This window comes from Triticum dicoccoides, chromosome 2B (genome assembly GCF_002162155.2).
Source record: "Triticum dicoccoides isolate Atlit2015 ecotype Zavitan chromosome 2B, WEW_v2.0, whole genome shotgun sequence".
Classification (NCBI taxonomy): domain Eukaryota; kingdom Viridiplantae; phylum Streptophyta; class Magnoliopsida; order Poales; family Poaceae; genus Triticum; species Triticum dicoccoides.
The window spans coordinates 481,985,533-481,996,849 of record NC_041383.1 but is presented as its reverse complement, the minus strand read 5'-3'; the positions used below and the strand labels follow the sequence as shown (position 1 = coordinate 481,996,849).

The 11,317-nt window shown below is 38.9% G+C and overlaps 1 long non-coding RNA gene across 2 annotated transcripts; it reads right to left on the bottom strand.

Moving 5' to 3' along the window:
• Window positions 1-3,546: 3,546 nt before the first annotated feature.
• On the bottom strand, window positions 3,547-11,035 carry LOC119364359. Of its 2 annotated transcripts, XR_005174858.1 has the most exons (5): window positions 10,927-11,035; window positions 8,725-8,768; window positions 8,520-8,597; window positions 4,185-4,268; window positions 3,547-4,015 (listed from the first exon to the last, which is right to left on the bottom strand). It is a non-coding gene; the product is annotated as an uncharacterized LOC119364359 (long non-coding RNA). The 2 variants fall into 2 exon arrangements; XR_005174857.1 differs by lacking the exon at window positions 8,520-8,597.
• Window positions 11,036-11,317: the final 282 nt, after the last annotated feature.

The following is an 11,317-nucleotide window of genomic DNA, read 5'->3' as shown; positions in this document are numbered from 1 at the left end:
CGGCTAGAAAAAGACAAACAATGCTCAGGTATGTTGATAGTCATATTCTTACTTCCAAGTGGTCAATATAAATTTGAAGTCATTTGTTAGTATTTGTATTAAAAGACTACAAATGAATAACTTTCTAATTTTTTAAATCTTTAATCTTCTAATTTGCAGATGTCATTGGGTTACTTACCAAGATTAAGCCAATAGAATCAAGGATAACAAAGAAGAAAACACCTTCAGATATACATGAGATTGAAATTCTAATGCCAGAGTAAGTGTATATCCATGCGTCAACTTTTCACTAAGGGTAGAGACTGTTTTCTTCCACTTATATTATTATTATTGTCATTAATTTCTTTGGAATGAATTATTGAGGGGCGATAGAATCAGAGTATCATTATGGGGAAGATTAGCTCATCATTTAAGTGAGGATGTAATTGGCAATCAAACAATTATTATTGTTACCTCAACAATGGTGCAAAAATTCAATGGTAAGTTGAATATGTATACATGTCTTTTTTCATACCAAAATAATAAATCTAACAGATTTATTGTTCATTAAATAAGTTTGTGCCTAAAGTCAACTAGCACCACAAGATTATATACCAATCTTGATATACCTGAGACCTGGGAACTTCGTGGCAGGTATTAAGCACAATTTGTAGGTTCTGGTCATATAGAAGTTCATAATATATCTTCATTTACTAAATTTTATTTGTAGCCACTCCACCGAAGAAACTTTACCAAAAACGATGGATATAGATAAAAGTACTCAAGGGACACTAGAAGATCAAATGTTTTACAGAAGGATAACCTTAAAAGAACTTACTGAAATTAGGCATGACAACCCAACAGATGAGGTAATGAATCAGAACTCTTCTAAGATACGATATTATAGAAGCCTCCAATACCTACAGATATATTTGACATATTTGTATGAGTGACTGCATATTATCTAAAGAGCTATATTTTCTTCATCAACTATCAGGACTTTGTGTTCACAAAAATAGCTACAATTGATCGGTTAAAAGAAAATATTCAATGGTGGTACATTTCATGTGATGTTTGCAACAGAATTGCTATGAAAGAATCACATAATTATTGTTGCAAGAATTGTGATACGTATCCAGAAGGTTTAACACCAAGGTAAGCATAGTCTCTTGATTTGACCACCATTATTTACTATCACATTTGCGTTACACTAACGAAATGTGATTCTAGGTATCGTATTCGGCTTCAAATTAGTGATCATAGTGCTACTACAAGTTGCACTTTATTTGATGAAGAGGCTGAAAGAATGCTCAATACATCAGTCTCATTCCTGTTGGATTCCTTAGATGGAAAATCTGAAGACGTCCCAAAGATTATACAAGAATTATGTGGACGAAGACTTATCTCTCGATTCAGACTCAACAATAAGAACCTCACTCTAGGCATGCAGAACTATGCAGTGAAGAAAATATTTGTGCCTGATGAGAAGCTTGAGAAGTGATACTTAGAGGATAAAGCTGAAGAGGTAATGTTCTATTAAACTATCAAATCTATTTAAACACCAAGTGTTATACTCTTTTATATGGAACTATTGAAGCAGGCATTTACAATTCTTGATCCATTGTGCTCAACAGGATTTGATGGATGGTGAAGTGGACAACATGTTAAAACAAGAAACAAAGAAAATGAATGAGCCAGTTAAAAAGGTGATTGACTACTTCACCGTACAAACTTTTATTTACATAAATTCATCTCTTAATCCTCCATTTATGTGATTTTTGCAGGTATGAATCAACAAGTGTGAACTTAGCAAAAACATATGTGAGTTGGTCCCTGTGAAAGAGGAGCCAGAAGATAAAAGCAATGGAAGTATAGTACATCAGAAAAGGAGGCGAAGATCCGTTGTATTATCAGACTCAAAAGATGAAGAAAATGAAAATAGTAGATCTGAAAAAAACTCAGAAAAAGCAGTGCCCAAAAGTACCAGAAGTGTTCATGGAAAAAGCAAAAATAAAAAAGTTGAACATGAAAGCTCAGATGTTCATAACGCGGAACATAAAAAGTATCATCAACACAGCCACAAGGATCACACGAAGTTTGACTAAAAAGTCAAACAACATCAAGACCAACGGTACTGAATTGGAGGACTCAAGTCGTCAACTGGAAGATCAAGTACGCCAAACAAGACTTAAGAGAGGAAGGACCTTTTCCACAAAATTTTTGGGATAGTAGTTTATCCACAGAAATAAGCCTGAGTATATCCTCATAACAAAGGAGTAAAAGTTGTTTACTTAGTGAAATTTGCAAATACAACATATTTATTATTTTAATGTATCAGAAAATGGAAATATTTAGCGTGTTCTTATGTATGGTCAATATGTATGAACAATATGTCATTTTGTTTTTAAATGATTCAAAAGTAAGCTCTGATGTGCCTACGTTTGATAAAACAATATTTGTATATATTTGGCCTAGAATATATGAGAACAAATGCTCAACAATATATGAAAAGATTGAGTTGGAACTCCATTTTAATACTATGAACAAAATAAAATAATCAAAATCATAGCTTTACTGCGAAATGATCCATGTGATACCACAATGAAATTTAAAGCGAACAAAAGATGGATTGTGCTTTTCTCCAGGGCGTATATACTATCAGGAACAAACGTATGATGGTTACTCGCAGAACAAAAGCTTAATTTATTTTTCTCACTGACCCTCAACCAATCCGACCAAAATTATTTTTTTCACACAAAATGTATTTGGGCCAGACACATACCTAGCTGAAATAGGTCCTAGACTAGGCAACATAGTTGAAGGCCAAACGATTCTAAAAAAGGTTGAAGGCCAAACCTGCGTTGCTACTTGCGGCACTAATGCACCCAGCTTCCACTCCTTAGTGTTTGTCACGCCGCGCTAATCCACGCAGGTCGACGACTACTTGGTTGACCTCGCGGCAACTCGCCTGTGCCGGCATCTCCGTGCGACAGCGCCACCGCGTGCCCTCCTTGGCGCAAGATATTGAGCAGATCCAGCGAGAATCATAGCCCAGCAGGTCGCCGAAAGCTAATCTGAAGTGATTTGCTCTGTGTGGAAGAGGAACAGTACATTGGTATGAAGTCTGAAGGGGGATTGGATCTTTGGCCGGATGAGAAGATAATAAGCAGTGAAGGGGGTGATTTCTTTGTTTTCAGAGCACTGCAGCATGGGAGTTGAAGTGCGGATAAAATATAGTTTATGTATCACTGTTTTTTATTTGAAGTCTAGACCGCTTTTTGACAGCCAAGCCCAAATTGGGATAGCCCGCCAATAAAAAATTGCTGGTGCACGCCTAACTATTGTTTATATCCAGCTAAATTTCCTTTAAAAACAATCCGTATTGTACAATACGATTTCGACTCACTACATGATTCCTAATTGTACACCCTAGGAAAACATCTAGCCATATCATTATATAAAGTGCATCACATCACGTGGTACTAGCACAATTAGCCTCATCGCAGACTGATGCGTCTTCTCGAATTCGAAGTAACTCATCAGACTAATAAACAGGAAAAGGCTTCAGGGTATTATGTATTTCCTCTTTTTAATAAGCATATTATTTTGACATCCTTATTACAAGCTAACATATTCTCATAGAACCTCTGCTCTCAGGTAATTTAAATAATACAAATCCCTACGTGAAGATACAAATTGCTAGATCAGTCTCAGAAAACAAATAAGAGGTATGGTCACACACTCATCCCTTCTGCTTATATCACATAATTTCAACTATATTTTTACAAGACAAACATTTCTAAATGACCCATGATGCACTTTCTCAATAGATCCTTATTCAAGATATCAGGACAATCAAAGGGACGAGACGGCCGACAAATTGAAGGCATGGTAACAACTCCAGCAACTTGCATCCAATATACGCCCGCGATGCCGAAACGATCGAAGGCACAAAGAAACGCCCAACAAACTGAAGACACGGCATCGGCACCATCAACCTTGGGTAATATCCACATGCAATTCTTCAAGTTTTCCCCTGCATTTTGATATCAGCTCAACCTTGCTTCTAATATTCTATCTCAAAACTCTTCTGATACTAAACTATAAATCACTTTTTTCATGCATCCTGATACTACCATGATAGTGATGTGAAAGCTACAAAAAGAGCAACATGGTTGAACAATTTTTTATTTATAGCGCCCTACCAGATAAATAACATTGATCTCCAACTGTACTGTATGTGACATCTTCATTAGTAGTCCCTTATATCTCCAAATGCACTTGCATATCTGCAACAGCAAAACATCATTAAGTACAACATATATCATATTACATGATACTATGTTAAGAAAACTCTATACGCATTGACGAAATCACATTTGCAGGGATGAGAGTCCAACATATGTCACCTCCAGCAGCTCACCATACAAAAAGAAAGAAAGAACAACCTCTAAACTCAAGGAGTACAAAGCGGACAAGGACTGGAGAGGGAAGAAGAAACACAAACACAAACACAGAGGATCCTAAACGATTCAGAAAGGCTAATGCTGAAGAAGATAAGGAATTGAAGCGCGCAAGAAGCGATACCAACAGAAACAACATTAGAGTCAATGTTGGAGACAACAACAGAACCAGAACCTTGACAAGTGCTAATAGCAAGCCATGGAACTTCGGAAGGCCAACATACAAATGCCAATATTACAAAGCATTGCTATGGTGTGAGGAAAGATTAAGTTCAAACAAAGGAACTACAGCACCCTCTTTTGGAATATGCTGCAAACAGGGGAAAATCGATCTGCCGCCACTAAGAGAACCTCCACCATACCCCAGAAACCTCCTAAGAAGTGAAGGGCAGGATTCGGTAAACTTCAAAGAAAATATAAGGTCATACAACTCAATGTTCTCATTCACATCGATGGGAGGAGTTGTGGACAAGGAAATAAATACTCGCAAAGGACCTTATGTTTTTCGTTTGCATGGATAGAACTACCACCATATCGGAACTCTTTTGCCTCAAGGTACAGACAAACCTCGGTTCGCACAGCTATACATCTATAATACCGAAAATGAGGTGGAAACAGGATAAGTGCGTCAAGATGCAATGCTAATAAATCAACAGTGGGCCCCAACATTGTCAAAAAACTGAAAATAATGCTTGACGACAACAACATCCTCGCAAAAACATTCAGAATGGCAAGAGATAGATTCCAAGAAGGAGACTACCATGATTACACACTTCGGATACTAGGCAAAAGGAACGAAACACACAACCTTCCACCTGCATCTGAAGTTGCAGCATTGGTAGTAAGAGATCCAACCAGAGAGAGTGAAGGACATGACATTGTTGTTGAGTACAAAAATATGGAGCCGCAATGGATATCAGAGATCCACCCGAAATTCATGTCCATGCAATATCCGTTGTTGTTTCCATACGGAGAAGATGGTTTTAAACTTGAGATACCCTACAAGAAAACAAAGGGAGCTACAAACAGCAGGAAATACGTAATGTTGTTGGACTACTATGCATTCTACCTACAACAACGTCCTGATCAAGGAATGTTACTGCTTAAGTCTGGGCATCTGTCGCTGCAATTTTGGGTGGATGTATACACATGTATCGAGCAAAATACACTAAATTGGATCCGACACAATCAAGGAAAGCTACAAACTGAACTTTATAGTGGATTGCAGGATGCGATTGAGCAAGGGGACACAAGAACAGAGCAAGTTGGAAAAAGGATAATTGTGCCTTCATCTTTTACAGGTGGTAGAAGAAACAAGGCACAATATCTGCAAGATGCCTTTGCAATATGTCGTTGGGCTGGATACCCAGACCTATTTATAACATTCACATGCAATGCAAAGTGGCCTGAGATCCAATACATGCTAGATGAAGCGGGTGGTGGCCAAAAACCAGCCGATCGGCCAGATATTGTGGACAGAGTATTTATGATCAAACTAAAGGAGCTAATGAGAGACATAAAAGAAAAGAAATACTTTGGAGAAACAGTTGCAAGTAAGTCCCATTGACTATCAATCTTTACTCTTTCATGCATCATCTTATAGTCCGTCAGACTTGCTCTTTAGTATCATGCATCATCTTATACTCCGTCAAATTCTAGCTCTTTAGTAACATGCATTCCAACTTTAGCTAAATCTGGCAAACTATTAATCAACTGCAGTCATCTACGCAATAGAATTCCAGAAGAGAGGACTCGCTCATGCCCACATACTAATATTTTTGAAGGACAAAGAAAAGTACCCAGGACCATCGCAAATCGACAAAATAATAAGCGTTGAGATCCCAAACAAGGATGGGGATCCGGAGGCATTTGAAGCTGTTGAGAACTTCATGATGCATGGCCCGTGCGGAGAGGCTAAGAAAAACTCACCATGCATGGTGGACCATAGATGCACCAAGCATTTCCCAAAAAGATACAATGCCAGTACTACCATTGACGAGGACAGATTTCCAGTATATAAAAGGAGGGATGACAGAAGGCAGATCAAAACGGGAGGGGTAATGCTCGACAACAGATTTGTTGTGCCATACAACCAGAATCTTCTGGTCAAATTTCAAGCTCATATAAATGTCGAGTGGTGCAATAGGTCCAGATCAATCAAGTACCTATTTAAGTATATCCATAAAGATGACGACCATGTCACAGCCTTGCTGAAGGAAAGGGGTGCGGCAAACGAAACTGACGAGATCAAGAAATACCTAGAGATGAGATACATATCAACATCAGAAGCATGCTGGAGGATATTTCAGTTTGATCTTCAGTATCGTGATCCAGCAGTTGAGAGGCTACCTTTCCATCTTGAAAATGAGCAACAAGTCATTTTTCCAGACTCCACTGATCTTGAAAAGATAGTAACAAGAGAAGGATCTAAAATTACCAAGTTCACTCAGTGGATGGAGGCAAATAAAATATACGAGCTAGGAAAAGAATTGACTTACGCAGAATCCCTACAAAGTTTGTATGGAAAAGCAAAACAAAATGTTGGCTGGAGCAAAAAAGGGACTATGCAATTGGAAGAATCTACTATGCACATCCCGCAAGTGGCGAGAAATATCATATGAGGATGCTTCTAAACACCAAGAAAGGATGCACATCATTTGAGGACATTAGGACCATTGATGGAGTCACTCACCCAACATACAAATCAGCATGCCAAGCCCTCGGATTTCTCGATGATGACACTAAGTGGATTGACTGTATCAATGAAGCATCAAGTTGGGCATCCGGAACACAACTGCGTCAGTTATTCACCACCATATTATCCCATTGCAAATTCACAAACCCAAAGGTATTGTGGGATTCAACAAGGGAGGCGCTATGTGAAGATATGCAATACAAAAGAAGGACTGTTCTAACTTTCCAGTACTTCAGCTCACCAACACATAGAAGAAAGCGTATGGTCTAATTGAGATAGAAAAACTGATGAGGCAAGTAGAAAAGTCACTAAAGGACTATCCAGACATAGAACTACCAAATGCCACAGAGCTAGACGAACTTGGGAACAGACTAATAAACGAAGAGGTCAACTATGACATGGACAAACTCAAGGATGAACACAAAATGATACTAAACAATCTTAACCAAGACCAGAAAAAAGCCTATGATGCAATAATGGAGTTAGTCGACAATGGGCTCGAAAAGCAGATATTTGTCGAAGGCAACGGTGGCACATGAAAAACCTATCTATGGAAAGCAATAACGACAAAGGTAAGATCAGAGGGGAAGATAGTGCTTGCGGTAGCATCATGTGGCATTGCAGCGTTGCTTCTCCAAGGTGGAAGAACAACACACTAAAGGTTCCGTATTCCACTTAATATCATTGAAGAATCAACGTGTGAAATAAAACAAGCCTCGCATTTGCGTGAACTGCTAAAGAAGACCTCACTTATATTGTAGGATGAAGCTCCTATGGCAAACAAACACTGCTTTGAGGCACTAGACAAAAGCCTTAGAGATATTCTCAGATTCACTAATGAAAACAACGATGAAAATCCATCTGGTGGAATGACAGTTATACTAGGAGGCGACTTCAGACAAATCCTGCCAGTTATAACGAAAGGAAGGAGAGAGCAGATAGTTAATGCTTCAATCAAAAGGTCATATCTGTGGAAACACTTTGAAATATTTGAGTTAACACAAAACACGCGGCTGAAGTATTTGTCAGATGATCCAATACAAAAGCAAGAAGTCGCTGAATTTGCAGAGTGGATACTACAGATTGGCGATGGGAAAACAACATCAGATGAAGGAGAGGATTGGATAAAAATACCAAAGGACCTACTGCTAGAGAAAGGAGAAAATCGTAAAGAACAAATCATCAAAAGCATATACCCAAACTTGCTGCAAAAATACCGTGAGCGGGATTACCTAGAAGAAAGAGCAATACTATGTCCAAGAAAGGATACAGTCAGGGAAATAAATGACCCAAATACAAGGTGAAGAGGTGACATTCCTAAGCCTGGACACAGTGTGCAAGGCCACGACAAACACCAACATCATGATGAACATGGAACCTACTGAGTTCCTCAACACCTTGACGTCCCAGGAATCCCAGACCATAAGTTAAAACTGAAGGTGGGTTTGCCGGTAATGGTCCTACGCAACATCAACCAAGCAGCAGGTTTATGCAATGGTACAAGAATGACAATTACACAACTTGGAAACAAATACATCGAGACACAAATAATCACAGGAACACACGTCGGCGATAAGGTATACATACCTCGAATCATCATGTCACCAAGCGACTCAAAATGGCCATTTGTGCTGAAAAGAAGGCAATATCCATTATCAGTCTGCTTCGCAATGACAATAAACAAGAGCCAAGGTCAGTCCTTCAACACGGTAGGCATATATTTGCCTAAGCAAGTGTTCTGCCATGGACAACTATATGTGGCACTATCAAGAGTGACAAACAAGGAAGGACTGAAGGTGCTGATCGATGACGAAGAATGTCCAACTGAAGATGTTGCAAAGAATATTGTTTACAAAGAGATATTTTAATTGACTGTGCAGTTGATCAAGTCTAGAAAACTATAATTCTCCCTAGACAATTCATGTATGATTATATAGTCACAGACGACCTTACCATACATTATCAACAACACATGTACTTGGTCGACGTCTTAATATTTAAAAAAGTTATTAATCCATAGATATATATGTTTGACCTTTCCACAAAATATTAATTTTTTAATTAGTTATTTATCCTTCAATTTTTTTAACACGCCAAATATTGCAGCAGAAGGAATAATGAAATCGCCAATGGATTCCACCTACAAAGCCACGATCCACAACAATAAAAATCTATTAACGAATAATATCAAAATCCAAATCTTTTATCATTCTAGAGAAAGTTCACCAATTAGTTACGCCCAAATAGGCATTACGAATCTCTCACACTCTAATAATCAAATCTCTCTCACGAATAGTTTCCAATTCCCCGTATCTCCTGTATTTGTCTCTCTAAGAAAGGCATTGGCCTACTCTATTTTTGTGTTGGACTAATTAAATGTGATTCTTGGGACTGCATTTGCCTCCAAATTAGTGATTAAACTAGTACTACAAGTTGCACTTTTTTTGATGAAGAGGCTGAAAGAATGCTTAATACATTCAGTCCCTTTTGAATTAAAATGTCCTAAAGATGGATTGAGCTATTCTCCAGGGCATATATTATTTTATCATGAACAAGTGTACCATGGTAACTCATAGACCAAGAGCTTAATTGATTTTACTTATGACTAACACTCAACCAATGATTCATTTTTTTTACTAACACTCAACCAATCCGACCAAAATTAATATTTTCTCTGGGTGCATAGCATTAATATTGGTCAAATTTCTAGAACTAAGTTCACACAAAATGTATTTGGGTCAGACGGATAGCTTGCTGAAACTAGGTCCTAGACTAAGGCAGCAGAGTTGAAGGGCAAACATGCACGCCGGGAAGATTGGGAGCGGTGCCGCCATTTGAGGGGAGAGAGATGGAGAAACGCAGTTCTCATTGCGGCTCGCAGCGCAGGTGCTCTACTCTCCCCTTCTTCCTCTCGATAGGTGGCGGACAGCGTGTCCCCCGGCGTGGGCATGGAGGAGCACCGGTAAGGGAGCTCGAACGGCGGCGGGCGGCATGTCACCTGGCGTGGGCGTGGAGGAGCGCCGGCTAGGGAGCCTGGATTGGTGGTGCACGAGGGATCCCAGCCCGTTGGTGGAGGAGGGAGCTCAAGAGGCGACGTCGGCTTACTCGATCAAATCTGATGCGTAGCCTACTCAACCAACAAAATGTACGTGTACCAACAAAATGAAAGAGGACTCAACCAACAAAATGTACGTGTACGTACCAACATATATGAATCTTTAATCTTTCAACAAAATATTCCATTTTCCATTATCAAATCTGTAACCATGAAATTAATCTTTAGTACTCCCTCCGTCCCATAATATAAGAACGTTTTTGACACTAGTGTAGTGTTACAAACATTTTTATATTTTGGGACAGAGGGAGTATTTATAAAGATTTTTTCTACATTAAAATTTTCATAACTTGAGAAAATGTTGAGAGCAAATAATACATATCAGATCATGTTTATATATTTTTAGCGATTAGCAATGGATAATGGATAGCCTGCACCATGTAATCATCCATTGATTCCACTTGAAAAAGATTTTAAAATTTATTGAATCTACCCTCACCTCTCTCATAGTACAGATTTTTAGAAGACGTGATCCTCAAATCTAATCCCTCTAATAATATTCCCCAAATCCCAATCTCTAGCTCTATGAAAAAGTGGCTGCAGCATGGAGATTTTAATATCTTCTTTACTCACTCTTGAGCATGGTTGTCACATGGAGATTCTACTCATAAATTTCTTACCTGAAACGAAATTTAGCGCATGCGAAATGGAGGCAAGATGAGGGATTTCCATACCTGTGCATGCTCCGCTGAACCGCTCGGAAAAAGGGTCTGCACTGCAAGATATGGTTGGCTCAGGATATGGTTGGCAGCGGTATGACTCTGCCAGTAGCGAGCGATGGTGCATCCACTGGTACTACCTTTTTTTATAAGAGAGAAAAATGCGCTGGTGCTAAAGGGCTGCACTGATAAACCCGCTTGGTTGGCCCATTTACAATATTCGGGCTTCAAAATGTCTAGTGGGGTAAATAATACTAGCACAGTGAAAGTGCAATTCATATTTTGGTCCAGAATCTAGGAGCTTTTTTGTAAGCCCATAGCTTAGCGAAACATGCACATTCTTCAGACCCAAGAAGGCATGTCTGGCTAGGTCAATCTCATGATCCGAGATGTATTCCACAAACTG